This window comes from Octopus bimaculoides, chromosome 1 (genome assembly GCF_046866305.1).
Source record: "Octopus bimaculoides isolate indiv1 chromosome 1, ASM4686630v1, whole genome shotgun sequence".
Lineage (NCBI taxonomy): Eukaryota > Metazoa > Mollusca > Cephalopoda > Octopoda > Octopodidae > Octopus > Octopus bimaculoides.
The window spans coordinates 8,793,763-8,819,415 of NC_142928.1; the positions used below are offsets into that span (position 1 = coordinate 8,793,763).

Consider the following 25,653-nt stretch of genomic DNA (forward strand, 5'->3'; position numbering starts at 1 on the left):
TATCATCATCATCATCATCATTATCATTTAACGTCTGCTTTCCATGCTAGCATGGGTTTGATGATTTGACTAAGAACTGGTGAACCAGATGGCTGCACCAGGCTCCAATCTGATCTGGCAGAGTTTCTACAGCTGGATGCCCTCCCTAACGCCAACCACTCCGAGAGAGTAGTGGGTGCTTTTACATGCCAGTGGCATGAAGGTCAGTCAGGCAGTACTGGCAACGGTCACACTCAAAATGGTGTATTTTACATGCCACCTGCACAGGAGTGAGGGGGTACCCAAAAGTTACCAGAAATGTTTTCTGTGGGGCAAGCCAGTTGTAGTTCAGACTTTTGCTGCTAGAAGTCACTTGATGCAACCTTCAGGCATCAGTCTGCTTACCGGCTTCAATGAGTGAAGTTGTGCTGCCACATGGTGCATCATTGTTTGGCAGTGCTTCTCCCCTGTTTGTCAATTTTTGCAATGATTGAAATAAAGGAACGACGTGCTTGTGTGAAATTCTATTTCCTGCTGGGGAAAAAAAGCAGCCAAAACAGTTGTCATGCTTGAAACAACTTACAAGAACGCTGCCTTGAGCAAAGCACAAGTTTACGAGTGGTTTCCATGCTTTAGAGATGGTCACTTGTTGTTTGAAGACCAACCTTGTTCAGGATGACCTTTGACCTCCTGAACGAATAAAAACATCATGAAAATTTCATGAACCATGACAAACTCACTGAACCATTGACAAACTTGTTGATATGACTGGTGAGTCCTGGAGCTCCTGCCAACAAATTTTGAGCAAGGAATTGCAAATGAAAAGAGCTACATCAAAATTTGTGCCTCGTTTGCTCACGGAAGATCAAAAGCAGTCAGGACTGAATGCATGTCGTGAACTGAAAAAACAGTTGGAGGTTGATCCAGACATTTTTCCGAAGGTCGTCACTGGTGATGACAGCTGGTGCTACAGCTATGACCTGGAAATGAAGCAGCAATCAAGGCAAAGGAAGCATTCAATGTCACGAAACCCCCCCCAAAAAAACATATCAAGAGAAGTCCGTTATGAAGACGATGCTGATTTGTTTCATTGATGCAAAAGGAATTCTCCACACAGAGTTTGTTCCTCAAACTGTTAACCAAACATTTTACTTGGAAGTTCTGAAGTGTTTTGTGAGACATGGTGAGACAGAAACACTCCAACCTCTGGCAAAATGGTGAGTGCTGGTTTCATCACGACAATGCACCTGCACATACCACCTTGAATGTGAGATAGTTTTTGACCAAAAATGGCATGACCCTACTTATCCATCCTCCCTATTCCCCCAATCTTGCTCCCTGTGACATTTTTTTTTGTTCCCCCAAATGAAAAAAAGTCCCTAAAGGGAAGAGGTGAAGAAAAAAAAAAACAACAGAGGCATTAAAAAGCATCACTTCGCCAAAGTTCTGAGACTGCTTCGAACAGTGGAAAACACATCTGGACTGATGGAGTGCTTCAAATGGAGATTACATTGAAGGTGATAAAAGTGTAAGCATGGAAAACTAAGTGAATAACATTGCAAAATTCCGGTTTCTTTGGGGGTACTCCCTTGTATATTAACAATAATTATCACAATATAGATAGAACATGGAGACTTGTCCATCCTCAAAATTTATTTCCCCTTAGTTTACAATTTTATACAGCTTATTATTATGGTCATAAGAATAAGCTGTATAAATCAAGAGGAAAGTCTACATGTTCTCTATCATTGTAATTATTGCTAATATTTACTCCAGACATACAGTGAAATGAACACGGAATTACCTATTGGATGAATTTACAGAGTGACTGACAACTATTAGTGGTCATATATGTTAAATATTGATCAATGTGGTTAGCCGTTACCTGGAACATAACTGAGAGCCACCATGGTATCCACCTGGATGATATAGCCCTCCAAACTCTCATTTATATAAGCCCTTTATGTATGTGAAACCATTGGTCACTCTATGACTGGACATAGATTTAACTGCATATAAATACATTACTGCTCTTACACACCCGGAATTTCTTTTCTAATTCTGTTACGAGGACAAGATCATCAGCATATAATAGTTCCCATGGGCTTCCAGTCTTAAATTCCTCTAATATGTCCTGGAAGACAATGATGAATACGAGGGGGCTGAAGACCGATCCTTGGTGGACACCTACCTGTACATCAATGTACGCATGACCAACTCTTACCTTACTAACAACACCCCTATACATGGCCAGTACTGCTTTCACAGGCCATTCATTTATCTCTAGCTTCCTCACAGGTCACCATATCAGAGAGCGAGCTACTTTGTTGAAGACTTTCTTTAGATCAACAAATGCCAAGTACAATGACTTGTTCTTAGCTAAATCCTTCTATTTGCAGTCGCCTAGCTATGAAAATAGCATCTGTGGTGTTCTCCCTGGGACGAAGCCAAACTGTAATTCATCTAGTCTAATTCTCTTCCACGGCTGATCTTACCAACTGGTTTCACATAAAGAATACAATGGAGTGTTAGGTAACAATCCAATTATATAACTCTGCGCTCATCAGAGTTAGCCGATATGGAAGGGAATATGGCGACTACAGTTGACATATTTCTTTCCATACCGGCTAACTCTGAAGAGCGCAGATTTATATAATTGGATTGTTACCTAACACTCCACAGTATTCTCTTTGTGAAACCGAGTAGTAAGACCAGCTGTGATGGATACTTAATAGAATAAAATTCAGATAATATACACACTCTACTGAGTTATAGGATTGCATCTTCTCCCTGACTTATGGTCTCTTAGCTGACTCGCGTGCAAATATATATATATATATATATATATATATATATATATATATATATAGTTAAAAAAAACAATAACAAAAAAACAAAAAAACAACAAAGTGAGGACGTGATATGGATAGTATTATTGGACGCTCAGGAAAGGAAAGAGAGAGTGTATGACGTTTCGGGCGTAGCCCTTCGTCGGAAAGATGGAAAGTTCGGAGAATGGAAGAACGGAGAAAGAGGAAAATGGTACCGATGCCCACGAGGTTACATTATGAAAAGACCGATATATATATATATTATATATATATGTATATATATATATATATACACGTATATATATAGTTGAAAAATTTCGTTATAGGTATAAATATACCATAAACAAGTATAACAAATTGGAGAAAAAAGATGTTGAATCAAAATTGGATTTAATACAGAATTTTGATTCAACATCTTTTTTCTCCATTTTTTTTTAATACTCGTTTATGGTATATTTATACCTATAACGAAATTTTTCAAGTATTATTTTCATATTTTTATTACTTGCTCTGGCTGATTTTTATGAATATGATGAATCTTTATTAGAAATCATTCTTTCTCTCTTTTTGGAACTCTCATAAAGTTTGAATTGTTCTTTTTGAACTTATTTTTTTCACTATATATATATATATATATATAAACTTAATGCCTTGAATTTTATGGCATTTCAGAATATTAACTTCATACAGTTTTAAGTATTTTTTTGTATTTGTAAACATATACTTTAAACAATATGGTATAGACTAAACTCTGGCTCTTCTGAAAGTCATTGTCCCTCACTAGTCTTTCGAGAGCCTTCCCAAACAGCTTTCAATAGATGGGGCTCTATCAGCAACCCTCAATAAACAGAGGTGCAAATAAAAGTTTTTGACAACATTTTAGTCTCCTTCGTTTGGTTTCTTCCTTTTCTGCATAGTTCTTGTTTAAACAGTTCTGTGAGAGTCGGGCTGGTTTGATATTAGTGATACCAAACCGCTGTTTGTTATTCCTACCATTTTAGACCAGCGTTGGTGTCTCTGAGTTGATCATTGCAATGTTATAGAGGAGCCACTCAAAGGCTATTTGCAGTGAAATACCTCAGTAAATCTGATGTTGCTCACACACGATGTTTATGTCTCGTCCACTGAGCTAATGTTTAATTATCGAGGCTTCCAGGCCGTCTGCTTGTGCTTTCTGAAAGATAGCATGTTAGTGATTTAATCCTCCCATTTAATGTCAATGATTGATCGAAGCAAGTGCCTGGGAGGTAGAAGTTTGAAACAACGACGCCTTGGTACACCATCACACTGGTGTGTGGAGGTTTGTTTCTGAAAACCGTGTCAGGCAGAACACGTACACACACATACATACGTACATAGACACATATATATACACTCACACACGTACATATGGAGATACCCACACACAAACATAAATATGCGTACTCAGACACACACACACACACACACAAGGTGTGTCTGGTAATTTAACTTGTTGGTTAGCAGAACTGTTTGTTCTAAAAAGAACAGTCAGTAATTAACAATTTGTTTCCGTTAAATAATATTTTAAACAACCATAAATATAGACCTTAAAACAATTTTTAATTAGTTTAAAAAAATATTTAGGTTAAAAAAAGCAACTCACATTCAAGAGTTATGTCCCTTGGATAGATGACCCATCCCCGCTTCTCCTCCGCCATCTTCTTGCTTTCTTTCCATCGCTCTCTTCTTTTCTTTCTCATTCCACTTATTCTTCCTCTCTCCTTCTTTGTCTCTTGTCTATCTGTTTTTTTTTCTCTCTCTCTTACTCCTCCTCTTTCTTCCTCTCTGCTTTTCTCCTCTCAGTTTCTCTCTTTTTGCTTCTCTCATTCACGTCTCTCCTCCTCCTCCTCCTCCTCCCACTATATTCCTTCATTATTTCATTAAATCAGGTCAAATATTTATTATTCACATTAAAAATGCGGGGAATTCTGGTTAATTTCAAACGACCAACTAATTATTTATCCATCTAATAATTAAGACTAATACAAATCGAAATAAACTGATCAAACATATCGAGACAACGATATCACAATCAACAAGTGTTATTAATATCAATATTTTTCTGGTTTTTATGAAGAGAGACATATATCTGTTGCAGACACGGTGGGAAATGGAGCTGCAGCAATATTCTGGTCGAAACAACCTGATGAACACGAAATGAATTGAAAAGACAGAAAATATATCTACCTACAATTTTATACACACGTATATCCACACACATTTTTGCGTACAGCAACATTATTTCTCAGATGAGTACAAAATGTTAAATTTTATCATGCAATTTTGGCAGCCGAAATAGCTCAGTTGGGAGAGCGTTAGACTGAAGATCTAAAGGTCCCCGGTTCAATCCCGGGTTTCGGCATCCGGAGGCTGCCACGAAACATTTTTTAAATTTTGTTATGGGTGTTTGCTTTTAGGCAATCACTTTTGTTTTAGTTTGAGCTTTTTGTTATATTTAACTCACCCACAGAAACTAAATTATTGATAGAAACTGTCTAAATTATAAGCAGTAAATATGGGTGCAGAAGTGGTTGTGCGGTACGAAGTCTGCATCCCAACCTCATTGTTCCGGGTTCAGCCCCACTGTGTGGCATTTTGGGCAAGTGTCTTCTACTATAGCGTTGTGTGTGTGTGTGTGTCCTACTACTCTTTGATGACCATTGTTGGTTTGTTTACATCCTTGCAACATAGCAGTTTGATAAGAGACCGATAGAATAGAAGAAGTACTGGATTTGATTTGTTCAATCGAAAATTCTTTAAGGCGGTTGCTCCAACATGACCGAGCTACAATGACAAAGTAAAACACTCATATACATATGTGGTGAGTGCTCCATCTTCAAAGACGATTGCCGTCTCTCTGAACTTGCTTTCAATATCATTTCTGACATTCCTTCCATGACCTCTCAGATGACTATTCAGTTCCACTGCTGATCTGAAGTATGACAGAGAAAGTTGTAACTTCCACTGGATCGATAGGATTATGGGACTTCAGATGGTCGATATATGCAACCTAGGAAAGGAGTAGACGGCCTAGTGTTGTACAGCTCCCACACTTTATGTTGTCATTGAGGTTCTGATGACAGCCCCTCCAAAGCCATCACATTAGGCTTTCGTGCTAAAGGCACCCTTCTTCAAAAGACACAGTGAAGTTGAACATGCAACCAAAAATCGGGATCATTATTGTGTTTCACATTGCACTCCAATATCCAGTGTATTTCAAAGTTAGACATCAACTTCGAGATAGTCTAGTGTACAGAATACAAGCCGAATAATAACATGGAGATATGGTATTTTGGGCCTTATAGAACCTACACATGTTTCAACAAAATATCATAATAATTACATAACAGTAGAAGCACAACAACAGATGTTGAAGGCTCTTTTCCTGTTATATAAACCATTAGCAACTGTGTATGCCACATAATATAGCCAGAAACAGAAAAAAACCCTCTCAAACCTAAGTCGGTGATCTCCGTCATGCTCTCAATAGGTTCGCAGCCAAGCGTTGGAAAAGCTGCAGTATCTCAGGGATGGGAGGCTGAATCGGATGCTAGGATTGCAGCTGCTGGTGCAGTAATGCATCAATTCCATTGTAGTGTGATACAAGAAGCCAGTGCCATTTTGTGCAAGATCTCGTCGGCAGCCATTTCCATGTCTGAGACAACAGCGAGGTCTCGCCTACAACCATGTTTGCCATGTGTGAGACCACAGCGAGGCTCTCGTGGGCAACATCTATTTAAGGTGATTCTCTCTTTTGCGTTCACGCTCACGCTGAGCAACACAACAAACTGGCAGCTCACAGCAGATTCTGGTCCTGCTCTAACTTCACCCATTATCACCAGAGGTAATTTACCTCACGTGAACGGGGCTATTATGAACTACACACTGCCATACGGATGGTTGCCAGGAGCGAACCCCCATGAATGAGAACTAAATAAATAACCATTGAATTGCATCCGCCTGTGAGCTTCTTCTTTCGGGTTCCAGATCCTAAGACTACAGAAAATAATAGCAATGGGAGAAGGAGATACTCCACAGGTATCATGAATCTTTGAGTCCCATTATACCATCATTTGACCCTCAGAAAGGGAGAGGTTGGTAAAAAGCAAAACAATCTCACTGTCTTCAAATTGGTTTTTGTGCTCATCCTCACCTATGCTTATGAATGTTGGGCAAAATAGGATTCCTCTGAAGTATCTCTGGAGTAACATTACTTGACATGGGTGCGTAAATTGGTGATCAGAAAGTCTCTCGAGGTCAAGCTGCTATTTCTCTGCATTGAAAGGTCACACCTCCAATAATATAGATATGCGATTAGAATGTCACAGGAAGAATCACAAGGTTATGATGTCACATCTATAGATATTTTTAGTGAAACTCTTTTACTTACATCAGCTCCACTTCTTACAAGTTCAAGCAAAGAATATATAATCATTCTTATACTTTCAACAATTGTAATAAGGCTAACGTTACATCATTCGCAAATAAGTTTGGGAATTAAAAGACAAAAAAAAAAATTAGATTCCAAATGACCTCGAATTTGGTAAATTATGGGAAATACTTAAACATTCATGTAATATCCTTAATAAGTCTATTGAACTTAGGGTGAAATGCTCGCATATTACAAACACATATTCATACTTTAAGCCAGTTATTTAACAGGCTTTGAGCAATCCTATTTATCTCTTAACTTCTTAGCTTCTATTTATCCATACCCTGTAATGTAGTTAAGTATACTCGTCTCATTTAAATATTATTTGAAAGATTAGTCACACTATTCTGTTGTTTCTGGGGAGAGTCATATTCTTTTTGTGCCTTATAATTTAACATATTCACCAGTAAAATTTCCACTTATTTCTTATTTATTTTTCTAAAATTTTCGTTGCATCTTGCAACCTTTTCAATAGTCTTGACTATTGAAAAGGTTGCAAGATGCAATGAAAATTTTAGGAAAATACTGTTGAGTGTTAAATTATAAGGCACAAAAAGAAAATGACTCTCCCCAGACACAACAGAATATGCTTCAACACAAGAACTCACCAAAAGAATCTCGCAAACCAAATCCAAAAACAAAATGGTCATACTATGTTATCGACCTCCTGGTTTCGCATTCTGGACACATTTGTTTGCAACGTCTGTATTCAATAAATAGTGGAACATATGATAGTCCGATGTATGATCTAACTTCCTGTTATTCGTCTACATTTTCCTATATATCATTCTTTATATATTATTTTGGTTTATATCACGTTATTTAATATAAGTATATATAAATGTAGGGCTGCATGTGCTATGTATATGCATAGGTGTATATCTCTGTATGTATATACATATATGCATGTATATATATATATGTGTGTGTGTTTATGTATATTTGTGTACATCTATGTGAGTATATATGTATATTTGTGGGTGTGTATATATATATATTTTTTTTATTTGTTTCAGTCATTTGACTGCAGCCATGCTGGAGCACTACTTTTAGTTGAACAAATCGACAGCAAGACTTATTCTTTGTAAGCCTAGTACTTATTCTATTGGTCTCTTTGCCGAGCCGCTAAGTTATGGGGATGTAAAGACACCAACATCGGCTGTCAAGCGATGGGAGTGGGGAACAAACATAGACATACATACACATATCTATGACAGGCTTCTTTCAGTTTCCGTCTACCAAATCCACTCACAAGGCTTTGGTCAGCCTGAGACTATAGTTGAAGACACTTACCCAAGGTACCATGCAGTAGGACTGAACCCAGAATCATGTGGTTGGGAAGCAAGCTTCTTTCCACACATCCACAACCTGAAGAACATTGAAATCTTCACCACCATCTGGTTTAATCTACCAATACTATTTCAGTATCAAAAATTGAAATACATCTTGGAAAAACATCCGATAATAAAAATGTGACAAACGAAATCACTAAAAAAAGGAGACCAGTGTCAAGGTGCATGCACTAAGTATGAATCCTAAAGTCAGTAAATGCAAACAACGAAACTGTGGCATATGTAGCCACATATATGAAGGCCCCAAATTCTCCTACAAAGAAGGCCCTACCATCAAAATTAAAAACAATTTTTCTTGTGATTTACACAATATATGTATAACATGTAAAAGCTTCCATGAACTCTTTATTGGACATACCAGTATGACACTGAGCAAGCGAATGACAGATGTTAGCAAACTATTATTGTCATTCTATCAGTGTAGCGATTCAGTGACAGAGCAATAAAAAAAAAAAAAAAACAAGAACAACATCCAAAGTTGAATGCTTTAATTAGCATAGATCATTATTTTCTTTCTTCTAAAACAATTCAACGTTGTTTCAATATTGTTCTGGCAATTTCTGTGACAACACTGATGCCAGATCGTACTGATCCTTGCCCTTCACTTGGACAAGTGAAGGGCAAGAAAGGGCATTTGAGGAATGTTCTCATGATTCTATCATTCCAGAGAGCTGACTGCGATACAGATCACTCTTTGGTTCGCTGCAAGATCAAACTTCAGCCAAAGAAGACACATCATAGGAAATTACCCAGAAAACAGTGCATTGATGTCAGTAAAATACGACATCCAGGTAAAGCAGAAAAGTTCACCAGATTACAGGAGGAGCTCCCTGCAGGTGCCAACATGAGACAGAGAGGCACAGACGAGATGGGATTTTTAGAAGGAATACAATTCACATAGCTGCACTGAAGGTCATTGGTAAGAAAAAAAAAGCAAAGCAGAGGACTGGCTTGAGACAAGTTCAGTCAAGTTGACCACTGTTAATGAGGCAAAGCATACTGAACTACACAAGATATCAATGCTGACCAACCCAGGTACCATTGCAAGTATTAAGAACAGCCAAATGCCATAACTTTGCAAAGGTATTCAATCATCATTTGACACAGGTGACTTCCATGGAATGTTTGAAGGTCATTAACCCAACCACGAACATGACAGCACCATTGAAAACCATAACAGATGAGACCATCAAAGACAAAGAGAAGCAGATGGAAAGACAAGTAGAGAATTGTTCCAAACTCTACAGAGAACACCATCTCAGTGTGTTAGACATCATGGACTGTTTGCCAGTGAGGTGGGAACTGGATAGATTGTCAATTATCATGGGAGTGAGAAACACTGTTGATTGTCTTCACATTGGCAAGATACCAAGGATTGGATGACATTCCATCGTAGGCCATCAAATGGGCAAAGAGCATCCTGTCGTGGCACCTAAACAAACTACTGTGCCAGTCTTGGAAAGAAGGAGCAGTGCCATAGAAGATTGGAAAAATGCAATACAGTTACTCTGTCCAAGAACAAAGGGAATTGTAATGAATGCAATGATTACAGAGGAGTCTTCTTGCTGGGCATCGTCAAGAAAAGTCTCTGCTTAGATTGAAGAAATTTGCTGAAACTGAATACTCTGATTTTCACTGCAGCTTCCAACCAGAATAATCCACATGTGACATCATCTTACCTCTATGACAACAGCAAGGTAACTGCAAATTGCAAAGACGGTCACTTAACATTGCTTTCATTGACCTCACAAAGGTCTCCAACTTTGAGAACAGAGACAACTTATTCAAAATCTTTGTCAATATTGGATGTTTATTGAAGATTTTTCATTCATTCCACATATATGGAAAGGTATTATTCAATTCCATGGCTCTTTCTCAGAATCATTCAGTATCTGCAATGGAGTGAAACAGGGCTGTGTGCTTGTTTCCGTTCTGTTTGATATCTTCTTTGCTGCCATGCTAAAGCATGCCTTTAGAACATTAACTGGTGGTGTTGTCTTCACACAAGATCAAATGAGAAACTGCTGAATCTGTCTTGACTGAAGGAAAAAAAAACACTAAAGTATGTGGAGTGCTCACCAGAGACATATTATTTACAGAAGAAATAGCACTGGTAACCAGTAACTACCTGGAAAGTCTCACAAGAGCCTGTCAAAATTTCAGGTCAACCACCAGCCTGAAGAAGGCAAGAGAAAAAATATACAATACCAAATTGAAGACGTGTATATATTTTCTCTCTCTCTTGCTTCTCTTTATCCTTTCCCTTTAATAAAGGCCGTCACCCAGAATGTTAGATTTATTTCTGTTTTTCCTTTTAACATGTTTATTTTCATTGTTTATGTCTTTGATTGTTGCATTTTTGCTTTCTATTTGTATGCTTTTCCAGTCACATACCTTTGCTTGTCTGATTCCACGTCTTACTTGTTTGCATATCTCCTCTTTGCCTCATAATCTTACACATATATGATCTCTCTTACTTTCTATCTCTCTTTCCCTTTCTATGTGTGTATATATATATATATATATATATATATATATAAAGGGAAAGATAGAAAGTAAGAGAGAGAGAGAAAGAGAAAGTGATAAGTAAATAAAGAATAATGGTAAATTCAAGAATACTAACAACAGTTTCAATACTTTGTACATGGAAACAGTATTTCCTGAGACCCAATACAATAACAATGGGATATCCACCAACAAACACACTAACAAGCTAAGTATGACTCGCACAACCCTCATCCAATGTCATTACCTACACCAGTATAAAAACTCATTACATCATTGAGTCTTAGAGAACACAATGACATGTTTAGCGTGTGTGAAAACATCAAATGAACCTGCTGAAATTACTTGGGAAATATTCAAGAAGGCTCCAGGATTTAGAATAAAGTCTCAGTTTTAGACAGAAAGTTAAAACCATTTCCAACCATTGAGGAAATGATGGTCTTGTGGGTTTTTATGTCAATGATTAGCAATTGCAGAGGTGATAATCTACCAATGAATACAGAGAATGGTGAATGACACCGGATTCGATTCTATCACAGCAGAAACAACAACAACTGTTTGGTGAAGGACAAGATTTGTAAAGATATAAAATATTAAAAAAAGACAAGAAAAATGAACAAGAACAACATTTTTTTTCAAAGTTAATAACTTGTAACTATTTATTGAACATTTGGCAAAAACATAACAATAATAATAATAATAATAATAATAATAATAATAACAATAATCGTAATAATATCAAGAATTTTAAGAACTAATAGCTGTTTCCATAGTAATCCCTTGGTAAGGAGAGAGAACAGTTTTATGCAACAGGAAGGAAGCAGCATTTGGAAAGAAATGAAGGAATTTGGAAAAACATTTTAAAGTTAATTAAAAAAAAAACAATAAGAAAGTCTAAACATAAAAATAAGAAAGGTGTTCACTGCAATTCTTTCAACATATTTTAATTAACCTAGAGTAGATTAATGACTAATTAGTTGTAAAGTTTAACTAGTTGGGATCATCAGTTATGTTTAAAAAACAAAAAGTAAATAAAGCAACAACAACAAGAAAAATAGTTTTTAAAAAAATAACATTTTCCAGGAGAATGAATTCTCTAAAATACATTAAAAAAAAAAAAAAAATTAAAAAGTCAATATTTTAAGGTTGATCATGATAAAGCCTGCTTTATTCCAAATTTAAGAGAAAAGTTAATTTTTCACTGATTAGAAACATTTTTTTTCTTTGTTTAAAAAAACCAAAAAATGGCAGAAAAATAGTCTGACTGAAAAGTTACATAAATATCAGATTATCTTATTTTATCATGATTTTAATAATATTTAGTAGAGCAGCATAAGTGAAACAAACTTTTCATGGAGGAATGGCTAGATATCTTTTCTCTTTTTAAATACATTTCAGAAAAAAAAGCTTCTTTCTCTAAAATTTATTATTTAATAAAAGAAAAACAAAAACAAAAAACAACAACAAAAAAACAACAGATTATTATAATATAATAAATAAGAAAACTATGATTGTCAGCCCAGTAAACACCATTGAAATACCACAACATAAAACCTGCCAATAAATAGTAACTAATTATTAATTATCATTATTATTATCATTATCATTATTAGCTTATAAAAAACATTTATATATGCAAAATCATCTTATATTTAACATGTACTTTCATTTAAATATCAAAACTAATTAATCTGTAAAATTTATTTTTGAAATTAAATCACAGTTAAAATGGTTTCTCCTCCTACCCCACCCCACTCTCTAATTAACTAATTAACTGAATTCTGTTAGAAATAGTTTCAAAGTGTGTTTGTCTTATAATAAAATAGTAATTAATGTTGGTGATTCCTTACATGACTTTACCTTGTTCATTAGAGAAGAGATAACGAGTTTTTAGAGTTAAAAGCTCATGAAATAATAGTTGCAACCAAGATGGTGGAACTGACTGCTTAAAGGATTGGCTGCTATAACTAGTAGTGTGAAGGGGCATGGCTTAGTGTTTAGGGTGCTGCACTCCTGATTACAAGGTTGTGGGTTCAATTCCCAGACAAGGCAGTATATTATGCTCTTGAGCAAAACACTTCATTTCACACTGCTCAAATGCTGTGTGGGGAGCAGCATGTCAAAGAATGGACCCAAGATTTCCCATGTCATAAAAGGCAATGAAAAGAGGTCAAGGTAGGATTTGCACTCTGACCTTGTAAAACCTTCATCAGCAACAACTACTCATGAGAACCCCGTAGGTTGGAGGGTTGTTGCCTGAGCGGTGCAACAGTGTCATCTGCCAGGGGTAGTAGTAGTAGGGAATCACCAACAAATGGTGGATGCAGTGATGTGCCCCCCCCCACCGTCCCACTACAACTACTATTAGCACTGTACTGTGTCCATTTTGGGGCCAACATACTAAACCCTGGTCATTAACCTAGTTACAAATAACTAATATGGAGTGAGTCAGCTGACCACTGCAAGCAGTAGGAGAAGTGTATCATTAACGAGTGTTTCACTAGTTCATAGTGTTGACTTTAAACCCTAACATGGTTGGAGTTTGGAGAGTAAGAAGATATCTGAAACACACTGCATGGGAAGTGGAAACCCCAATCCCCCCTATTGTCACGGCAATCCACTGTGTCAATGGGGTTCACTAATATCAACACACATGGTTGAGCTGCAGGTTTTAGGTGACATGTACAAGAGATTTGAGAATATATTCTAAATAATTTGCAGTTTCACAATTGACCGTTTTGACTCTGGCATCAAAAATACCAACTTTTGCAACTCCAAAGGATAATAATTGCAAGGCAGTGGGCATTTTTTTTCTTTTTTGTGGAATATATTTTAGATTGAAATGGTTTCATCAGGGACATTTGAAATGAGAACAGCATCATCTCTCCACTGTCCATTTAGAGAGAGAGAGAGAGAAGTAGAGAGAGAGGAGGGAGAGAGAAGTAAAGAGAGAGGCGGGAGAAAGGGAAAGAAGCGAGAGAAGTAGTGAGAGGAGGGAGAGAAGCAGAGAGAGAAAAGGAGCGAGAGAGAGAGAGAGTGTGTGTGGATGTGTTTGATTATGGAGGTGTCCTTGTGAGGTAAGTGATTTGATATGTACAAATCTCTATTTCTCATGGACTCTCTTGTTGTTTTGTCTTGTTTTTTGATTAATTACCATCTGCTCTATTAATTTCTCTAATATTATATCCATTCCACATCATGTATAAATGAATGACTATTATACTAATATATGCAGAATCTTTGAGGCATTCTTCCTCGTATGGTCTGAGGGTGTAGTCTTCTCTCTTCTCTACATCATCACCGTATCATTATATGCATATGGATGCATCGTCTGTTTGTGTGTGTGTGTATATATATATATATATATATATATATATGTATATATATATATATATATTTTTTTTTTCCATGTGTGTTTATATATATCTCTACATTGAAGCTGGTGATATAATTCTGAGTGGATTATGAAACAGCTGTAACCTCTATGGAATTATTAAAACTCTTCTTGTTTCCTAACTCTCCCTTTTTGTTTGCTTATGTATTTGTGTGTGTGTATGTGTGTGTTAACTTTTACAAAGAAAAGATTGACAGTGATTTCAAAGTTTCAACTAGCTTGCCTTCATTAGAGTCTGATGAAAGGAAGCAAACTGAAACTTTGAAGTTACTGTCAACAATTTTCCTTTAAAAGTTTACTGAATGTGTTCTCTACTAAAAAATACCGGGTAATCCTTCAGTTTTGTGTTCCTTTGTTTTTCTTATATAACTTGACATAAGAACGTGTGTGTGTGTGTGTGTGTGATAATGTAACAGAACCAAAGAAAAAGCTTAAAATAATGTCTCTGGTTGACATCCAAAGAAACATGTTTGAAAGCAGTTATCATGATTTCATTTCTCTCTTATGATGTAATAGCACCGCGATAAGTGTTTGTGTGTTTGTGTGTGGGGGGAATCAAGAATATGAGACATACAAGAGAATATTTTGCAATTAGAGAGTAAAAAAAACAAAAAAACCTGTAATATATTTCTACTTTCCAGACTGTTCAGATAACAGAATATTTTTTTAATTAAGATAATTATTCAGGGTTAGGATTAAATAGATATATTTGTCAATTAGTCAAACAGAGAAAAGAAAAATTAAGAGGAAAATAACAAAATGTTTATGCTTGGTGATTCAACGTTACTGAAGTAAAAATAAAACTGAAATATTCAAATAAATAATCTTTTATTTTTCTTTAAATCAAAAACAGCCCTTCTAGAACACAGGTAAATAAAACTCGTTAATTAAAACTGTTGAAAACAATTCATAATAAAGAAATAACGGATTGCCTTTGTTAACAAGTGCTAATTAAAATAGTTTTCTTTTTTTCAACTTTTGTGTTTGATAAAGTTCAAAGTTTTGAACTGAAATGATAAAAACTAAAAAACAGTTGTAATGTGTCGACAGTGAGCCCTCCTTGAGCAGATAATATCTAACAAGCATACAAGTTATTTTTATTTACAAAGAATCAACAATATTTCTATATTTGGGATCTCATCTTTTTCTGGTTCAACACTTTGGATGGAATTGCAAGGTAAATAACAAAAACAATTTGGTTGGCATCAAATTTAATAAAAGAGAAGAAATTGGATAAAATATTTTGACAAAACAAAGAGAAACATTTCTCTTGTAAAAATTACGGTGAAGCAGTTTTAGCTACCAAATACATGAATATGGCAAGAAGTTATGGAATAATACCAGACATGTTCTTCAATGAAAATTTTTTTACCAATTTTGCAACACAAAGTAGAAGTTTAGAGGGAAATGGAAAAATGGAATAAATAAAATATAATTTAAGAAAACCCCAAAGAAAATAAAAAACAGGAAGAGAAAATTTTTGTTATGGAAATTTAAAATCGAAACCTCCAATTTTGTATTAAACATATCAGTAATATTTCCAGCAAATTAGTACAATACACACACATACATACATATATGCATATAATATGACTGCATATATGTATGTGCATCCATATATGCATGCATGTGTGCCTGGATATACATCTGCGTTTGCTTATTTGAATGTCATTCAGTGTTGTTGTCCCGTCAATTGCTTGTTTACTCACTTCATCCCTTTGAAGCTGTGGAGAATAAAAAAAAAAGTCCCTTACTTGAAAAATAGGTAAGTGTTAGCATCGGGAAAGGCATCCAGCTGTAAAAAAAACACCTCAAAACCATATTTGTCTAACCATGCTAGCATGAAAAATCAGATGTAAACATGACTGAACAAACCAGTGTGTGTGTGTGGTTTATATATATATTTATCTTTTGAATTTTAGTCGACTGAATCGACCCCAGTCCTTTCTTTTTGTTTAAAGGCTGGTAATTATTCTATTGGTCTCTTTTGCAAAACTGCTAAGTTATAGGGACATAAGCACACCAACACCAGTTGTCAAGCAGCGGTGGGGGACAAACACAGACACAAAGACACACACACACATACGAGGGGTTTCTTACAATCCCTGTCTACCAAATTCACTCAAAAGGCTTTGGTTGGCCCAAGGCTATAGTAGAAGACACTTGCCCAAAGTGTCCCGCAGTGGGACTGAACCTGGTAGTTGGGAATCAAACTTCCTTTCACACATGCATATATATATATATATATCATCATCATCATCATCATCGTTTAACGTCCGCTTTCCATGCTAGCATGGGTTGGACGATTTGACTGAGGACTGGTGAAATCAGATGGCAACACCAGGCTCCAATCTGATTTGGCAGAGTTTCTACAGCTGGATGCCCTTCCTAATGCCAACCACTCTGAGAGTGGTTGGCATTATATATACTTTATTAATAAGCATATTACTCTACCTCTGGTATTCGAGTACTATTTTTGCCACTTAGTTTCACATTTATGTGCTTATTCTGGTGTGTGTATGTATGTATGTATGTATGTATGTATGTATGTATGTATATATATATATATATATATATATATATATATATATATATATATTTATGTATATATATTTATATATATATATATATAAATACACAAAACCTTGTTTCAACATTTCAAACATTTATTTTTCCTTTCTGGGTCAGATGTGACTAAGTTGAAGAAGAGATTTCGACAGCCAAGTGTTTATCCTTTCTCACACAAAATTTCATTTGTTTTCAAGTCAGGTAACGATCTCCCAGTTTATAACCTGGACATGCTTCGGAAGATATTTCTAAACCACCCACACTTGTATAAGTGGTGAGGCTTTTGTTTCAGAGCGTAACATGTCAAGAAGCCCAGACATGTTTTTACAGTGAGTTGCAAATGAATTACTCCATCTGCAAGAATGATGATGTTCTTGTGTCCATCATCATGCAAACCTATCAAGATGAGGGGAAATGCACAGTCACACACACATGACAGGCTTCTTCAGTTACCATTTTCCCTTACAAGGAATTGATCAACCCATGGCTAAAGGAGGTAGCCAACAGTGTTGATGGAGAGGGACTGAACCCCTAATGATGAGGTTTTGAAGAGAGCTATTCAGCCACACAGCTGCAGGCATGGCTGAGGGGGTCAAAGTGTTCACTTTCAAACCATGCGACAGGGGGTTCAGTGCCATTGTGTGACACCTGAAGCAAGGGTCAATAGAATGACACCCCTCCCCCTTCAATACTACTCCCCACTCTTTGTCTTGCAAGTCCCTTGGTGACTTCACTGCCGTTGGTGCCAAGCCAGAAGCACTGAGTATACTCCGTAAAGCGGTTGGCATTAGGAGGGGCATCGAGCTGTAGAAACCATGCCAAAACAGAGAAACAAATGCAGCCTGGTGCAGCTCTCTGGGTTGCCAGCTTCTGTTGTCAAACCATCCAACCCATACCAGCATGGAAAACAGATGTTAAATGATGATGATGATGATGAGATAGATAGATGGATGAATATGTATAGGTGTGTATGTGTATGTGTGTGTGTATGTGTGTGTGTATGAGCCTGAGTTTTCTAGTCTTGCTATGTGATGGTTGTAAATGAGCAGCACCATCATATATCTACAAACCATTTTCGTACATTTTCATTCTTGCATGGAAACATGTCCAACCATGGTGAGGTATGGAAACAAATAAGGGTTGGTGACAGAAAGGGCATCTAATCATAGAAACTCTTCTCCAATGATTTCCATCTGCTCCATGCAAGCATAGAGAAGTGCATGTTGGAACAATGAAGATGATAATAATAATAATAATAATAATAATAATAATAATAATAATAATAATAATAATAACAACATATGAATTGATCAGCTGAGCTCAAAACTCAACTTCTCATGGGATTATTGTCTATTCACTCTACACTCCATTTTAAGTTTAACATCAGGTAAGGTTTGCATTATAGAAAAAATACTTTAATATACTTACAACTCTTACATTATGATAGTACACACACACACAAATATATATGTATGCATATATATACACAGATATACACACACACACACATATATATATATATATATACATACACATACAGATATGCATATATATATATATATATATATATGTATACACACACACACACACATATATATATAGTTGTGTGTGTGTGTACTATCATAATGTAAGAGTTATACACACACACACATATGCATTCATAAATGTAAATGAATATATTTATAAATATGCATGTATGTGTGTGTGTGTGTGCATGTGTGTGTGTGCATGTGTGTGTGTGTGCGTGTACTAGTAAATGTATTTGTATATATATGTAAACATATATGTATATGCATGTATATCTACATATACACATATAGATACACACACACACACACACACACACACACACACACACACACCCATGATTTACATGAGGAGACCCTATTTTAATTTTTATTATTTTAAATAACTCTTCAGCAGTAAATATTTCCATTTGTGAAAACCACTCATTAGCTTGACATGTCATCATCATAAGATGATGATTAATTTGACATGTGTCCTTTCATAAATGTTTTATGAAAATATTATTATCGTTATTATTATTAGTAATGAATCAGAACAGACAATTTTTTGGAATGGCGACAGATGGTTAGAAAATACTGTTGTTATCCACATCTTGCAGGGTTCAGTTGCAGTTTCAGTAGCAATACTAATGTTAGTAATATCTTTCTTTCAATTAGTTGCTAGTCAGTTACAGAATATAGTGTACATAGTTGTAACCTCAATCAATTTGAGAATATCCTGCTTCTAATTCCAACAGCTCCAGGAAGATTTTGTCAATTACATAACATTTGGTAATTAGTAGCACTCTAATTAGTAGACAGAATATTAAACAATTGCAGATCATGTATCGATTTCCATCAACTAGCTGAATGTCAGAGTGTGGACTGGCTTGTGCGGGTGGCACATAAAAGACACCATTTCGACCGTGGCCGTTTTCGTGCGGGTGACACGTAAAAGCACCCACTACACTCTCTGAGTGGTTGGCATTAGGAAGGGCATCCAGCTGTAGAAACTCTGCCAAATCAGACTGGAGCCTGGTGTTGCCATCCGGTTTCACCAGTCCTCAGTCAAATCGTCCAACCCATGCTAGCATGGAAAGCGGACGTTAAACGATGATGATGATGATGATGATCCTAGATCAAAATGAAATGGCTATGTGGTGGAGCTGAACTGTTGATGGATCTGAAGCAGTTAGTCCAATACTTCATCAACTTAACATTTATTTTATTTCTCATATAAGGGAAGGAGGAGAAAACTAAGAGTGTTGGTAAAAGTGAAGTTTGAGCAGAATAGACTTCATCTGAATAAAAAATATAAAACAAGTGTCAAACTGTGGAGCCATGTTTTAACCGGTTGTTAAGCATTATTCTAGAGATATCATCTGTATCACATCAACTTCAATCTTCAGCCATTTTGTTTTGCTTTTTGCATTTTTTCATCACCAATTTTAAAAAATTAAATTGTAAACTTTTACAGTGTTGACAAAATATGAAAACCATTGCCAAATTATTTTGATCATAATGGACCTTTAAAAAATAAAGAATTAAAAGTTAGGCTACAATCAACAAGAACAAGAACAATTGTAGTAGAACTGAAGAAAACTATAAAATGTTCCAATTTTACTTATGTTTTTTTATCTTTATACATTTGAAGAATTGTTTTAAGTTTGTATTTCTAGAAAAAAAAAAAAAAAATTGGTGGAGCATTTAACAATAACACAGTATTATAATTAAAGTAAAAAAAAATATCAGATTACTTGAAGAATATTGTTAAGTCATTATATTTTCCAATTCTTAGTTTTGATTAAATTAAATAGATTTGAATATTATAAATCGGAAAAAATGAAACAGAAAAAACAACAAAAAATGAAGCACAATAATTCTGAAAACAGTGATAGAAAAGATTTATGCAGAATTTGAAATTAATAATAAAAAATGAGTTAATTTTGAATGAAAGTTTTGGTTTAAAACAGCATAAAACCTAAAGAAAAGAAATTAAATAAAAAAAATAAGGAAAAAAATGAAGGAAAACTGATTAAAAATAAGATTACAATGATGATGATGATAATTTGTATTAATCATGGCACAAGGCCAGCAATCTTGAGGGGAGGGGGAAGACAGTTAAACTGACCATGGGATTTGATTGGTATTCTATTGACTGAAAAGATGAAGTTGACCATGGTTGGATTTGAACTCAGAATGTAAAGAATCACAAAAAGTAATTTTGTCACTAATGAACCAATGGAATATGAACTCAACACACACACACACACAAATAAATAAATAAAAACTAATGAACCAGTGGGATTTGAACTCAAAACACAAAAAAAAAACAAAGCAAACAACACAGAATATTTTGGCCAATGCTCCACTGGTTCTCCATGATTGACACTAAGGTTGTCTTTCTCAGAAACATAATGGCTGAGATGAACAACAATTAACATTATGCTAATTAGGGACAAGGAATCCTGCTTGACTTCCAAGGACAGCTCTAAGTGAAAGAAACCATTCCCTCTTATATTACTGGTCCTTTAATCAAGAGTGGAGAGATCATTGACAAAGTCAGTATTTCCTGCTAAAACTGATTGAACTATCCTTAAAGATTATGGCCTGGCTCTCCATCAGTTTTGACAATGAGTGTTCCAGTTGGTTCAATTAATGGAACAGCCTGCTCACAAAATTAACGTACAATGGCTGAGCACTCCACAGACACACATATCCTTAATGTAGTTCTCAGGGTGATTTAACAGGACAAAGAATGTGACAAGGTTGGTCCCCATTGAATTACAAGTACAACTCATTTTTGCCAGTTGAGTGGACCGGAGCAATGTGAAATGAAGTGTCTTGCTCAAGGACACCACGCGCCGCCGGGAATTGAACTCCAGACCTTATGATTATGAGCCAAATACCCCAATGACTAAGCCACAGATCTTCACTGTGAAGATCTTGGAGGTCGACAGAAATAGGGTTTGAATAACAAAAGCAAAAAAAAAAAAAAAAAAGACATTAGTAATAAACATAATAATAATAATAATAATAATAATAATGGTTTCAAATTTGCTATAGCTGGCATCTGTCACAAAATATCTTGTCTTCTAGTTTCCACAGTAATGGCTCAAAAGCCATCAGTAGATACAGACCAAGTACAGGATTAGAAATGGTGGTTATTTATTCTGATCATTGAGCAGATGTCACTCTGCATTGAGATAATCCAAAGATGGGACTGAAGTCAGCTGCCAAAGAATGATGGCTGATTCTACAGAAACCACACACACTTACATTAGGCTAGCACTAGAGTACCACTGGAGTCCAGCTGACTGCTATACCACATGTACATTAACATGGACCTACAATGGAGTACAACTTGCATCTGTGAAATGGTGCTGCTGTTAGGTACCATTTCTTCTGGAATCTTCCTGTTTTTCTGCACAAATGTTGTTCAAACGAAATCTCAGTGTCTGGGCAGGGGTATGTGGTGTCCAGTAAAGGTCAACGCTCATTGCTCCTCCTTCAAACCACAACTCTTCTTTACAAACTAACACTAAAAAGAAATGTTCTTTCTTCAGCTTAATAACATTTTAATCATAAAACATTAAATATGGAGAGGTGAGTGCCTTGCCTAAGGATTGAATGCAATGTCTGAATCATTAAAATCTAAATGTTGAAATATGAAGAATTTATTTTGATATTTCACCCAAAATAATTTGAAATGTAAACAAAAACAATAATTGTTAAAATATAATAAAAGGAAAGCAATTTTCAACAAACGATGAAAAGAATTTGAGTAAAATAAATAAAAAGAATAATAATAATAATATTATATAACAGTGACATAAAAATATTATGAAAGAAAGGACTATGACAGATTTGGCTTGTATAGTTTGATATCATCATCATCATAACATCAACTACAACTGAAAAACGTTCTTTCATGAAGTGTGTGTGTGTGTGTGTGTGTGTGTGTGTGTGTGTGTGTGTGTGTGTGTGTGTGTGTGTGTGTGTGCGTGTGTGTATAAGCTTTTGAATTTTCCAAAACAATGAAAACACAAAGAAACTAAGAGTGAATTGACATGCTGCTAGATTTGAAAATGTCAATAATTTTGTTGCTGTTTTTTTAATTTTGAAACAAAAATTTTAAAGTGCAGAGGAATTCTTATGAAATTTCCATTGAAAAATCTTCTAAACTAAAATATCAGAAGATTCTTTCAAACGATTCCTATCGAAATCATCCTCAGAGCCATTGCAACAAGTCAACACATCCAAACAAGAGTTTTTCAGAAAACTTGTTTGATAATGTTTATTCCAGGTAAAAATAGATTTTGTTCGTCTCTCTCTCTCTCTAATGAGAAGAAGGGAAAGAAAAGCCAGTTCTCAATAATTTGTATCCAAAAAAGAGTAAACAGACGCACAGGAAATATTAGTTTCCAATCTCGGCACAAGGCCAGCAATTAAAGGGAAGCAGTTAAGTTGATTATATCAATCCTAGTATTCAACTGGTACTTATTAATCCCAAAAGGATGAAAGACTAAGTCAACCTTGGAAGCATTTGAACTCAGAACACAGAGATGGGACAAAACACTGCAAAGCATTTTGTCTGGTGTTCTAATGATTCTGCCAACTTGTCAGAAATATTACCACTTTGTTAGAACTTTTGAAATCCAGTGCCGCAATCTTTTATAACTCTGTAAAGCCTTGATATCTGTTTTATACACAGACTAGTTTCCAGATGAATGGCCCCCAACATATTACTGGTATGTATTTCAATGATTCAGGGAGAGATAAAGGACAAAATCAGTCACAACAGAAAGGAGAATTTAGAAAGATGAAATCAAACTTCCTGATGGTGCTGTCTTTTATGAAATAATAAATCAGTCTTTGAGAGAAACTCTGCAAGCATTTCGTTTTTGCTTTTGGTTTACAAAATATTGATGAGAATTCGTGTGTTGAAGCAAATTTTGTTATGCCTTGGGAGGGTCATAATGCCAGTAATAATAACACACACACACTGGTTCAATATCACTTCTTTATTGTTAGTCAATTGGTCAGTTAGATATTTAATCGATTAACTAACAATAAAGAAGTCATATTGAACCAATGCATGTGTTATTATTATTATTGGTGTAATGACCCTCCCAAGACACCACAAGATCTGCAAGCATTATTTCTAATATAAGAACAGGGCCCAAAATTTGAGAGAAGGGAGTTGATTGATTGCACTGGACCCCAGTACATGACTGGTACTTATTTTACTAACACCAGAGATGAAAGAGAGTTAATCTCAGCAGGATTTGAACTCAGAAAATGTAAAGAGTCATCTTTATATTCTATGTTTGACTTGTTTCAGTCATGAGATTGTGGCCATGCTGGGGCACAAGATATTTAGCAAAGAATTCCATGCCCCAGCTTGGTAGTAATTCTATCAGTCTGTTTTTATGAACCAAGTTAGGGGAAATGTAAACACAACAATACACTGGCAGTCAAGCAGCATGCGGGAAGGGGGGGTAAACAATACAAACAGAAAGACACACACCCATTTATATATATATATATATATATATATATATATATATATATATATATAAAAGTATATATATATATATATATAAAAGTATATATATATATATATATATATATATATATATATATATATATATATATATATATATATATATATATATATATAAAAGTATATATATATATATATATATATATATATATATATATATAAAAGTATATATATATATATATATATATATATATATACATACACGACAGGCTTCTTTCAGTTTCTGCCAACCAAATCCACTCATGGGACTAAACCAAGAACCATATGGTTGGGCAACATTTATCAAATATTGCAATGCATTTCGTCTGATGCTTTAACGATTTTGTTAATCTACCATTAAACAATGGTAAATTGAATAATGAAAGGAAAAAATCTGGTTTCATAAAGAAGACTTCAAGTCTTCTTCTTCCATAAACATCTGAGTTTAATATTTTAAAATTTCTGTTTCTATAAAATATGTCACCATATTTTCCCTTGGCAAAATCTCTGATGAATTTCATCTCCATTGTTGTACTGAAGCCTTTAAAACAAATCAGTTTGCAGACTTTCAGGGACAGTGCCTCAGGAATAATTCCTTACAATGGTACAAAACTACACAAGGCTGGGTGTGGCTCACTGAATGGAATTCAGTACATAACTGGTACATCATCATCGTTTAACGTCTGCTTTCCATGCTGGCATGGGTTGGACGGTTTGACTATATTTTTTAATGGAATCTGTATTAGTGAAAAGCAACATAAGACTTCCAACAGGATCTTAACTTTAAAGATAAAAGGATGTGAATAGATAGTGCAAAGATTTTAATGTCTGCCATTTGTAGAATATATGAATCTTAAGGTTGAAACTGATGAGGATGATAAGAAATTGTAGTTTAGTTAAATACTTATGAAATGTTAAACAAACATAGGCGCAGGTGTGGCTATGTGGCAAGAAGCTTGCTTCCTAACCACATGGTCCTGGGTTCAGTCCCATTGTGTGGCACCTTGGGCAAGTATCTTGTATTATAGTCTTGGGTTGACCAAAGTCTTGTGAATAGATTTGGTAGATGGAAACTGAAAGATGCCTGTTGTGTATATATATGTATGTGAATACACACACACAAGTGTATATCTTTGTGTGTGTCTCCCCCACCCTATCTCACAACCAGTGTTGGTGTATTTATGTCACCGTAACTTAGTGGTTTGGCAAAAGAGAATGATAAGTACCAGCCTTCTTTTTTTTTTTTTTAAATAAGTACTGGGGTTGTTTCCTTTGACTAAAATCTCTTCACGGTAGTGCCCCAGTATGGCCACAGTGTCATGACTAAAACAAGTAAATGATAAAAGGAGAAATATATTGATTAAATAAAATACAAAGAGACCTTTACCTGCTAACGAGCATCAACCCCTGAACCACCTGAAAAAATGGTTGAAATATTTCGTTCAAAGTGTTTTTGTATATTTGGAGGAAATCAGTGGCAAGAATTGAGTTTTTATCTGAAGATCTGTGACAGGCCATTGT

The 25,653-nt window shown here is 35.3% G+C and overlaps 1 protein-coding gene, 1 long non-coding RNA gene and 1 other non-coding gene across 5 annotated transcripts in view; 1 reads left to right on the forward strand and 2 right to left on the reverse strand.

Annotated features, from left to right (window-relative positions):
• The window catches only part of LOC149137449 (uncharacterized), a 56,006-nt gene extending 51,411 nt beyond the window's left edge, over positions 1-4,595 (reverse strand). Inside the window, exon 1 of the long non-coding RNA XR_016240913.1 lies at positions 4,435-4,595. This is a non-coding gene — a long non-coding RNA (uncharacterized LOC149137449). The remainder of the gene's footprint in view (positions 1-4,434) is intronic.
• Positions 4,596-5,120: 525 nt separating this feature from the next.
• On the forward strand, positions 5,121-5,193 carry Trnaf-gaa (transfer RNA phenylalanine (anticodon GAA)). The gene has a single exon. It is a non-coding gene; the product is annotated as a tRNA-Phe (tRNA).
• A 10,132-nt stretch (positions 5,194-15,325) lies between these two features.
• LOC106869956 (ubiquitin-associated and SH3 domain-containing protein B) overlaps positions 15,326-25,653 on the reverse strand; it is a 260,010-nt gene continuing 249,682 nt past the window's right edge. For all 3 annotated transcript variants that reach the window (XM_089348340.1, XM_089348336.1, XM_089348345.1), the window contains one exon: positions 15,326-16,238. The gene's annotated coding sequence lies outside the window, so the exon portion shown is untranslated. The remainder of the gene's footprint in view (positions 16,239-25,653) is intronic.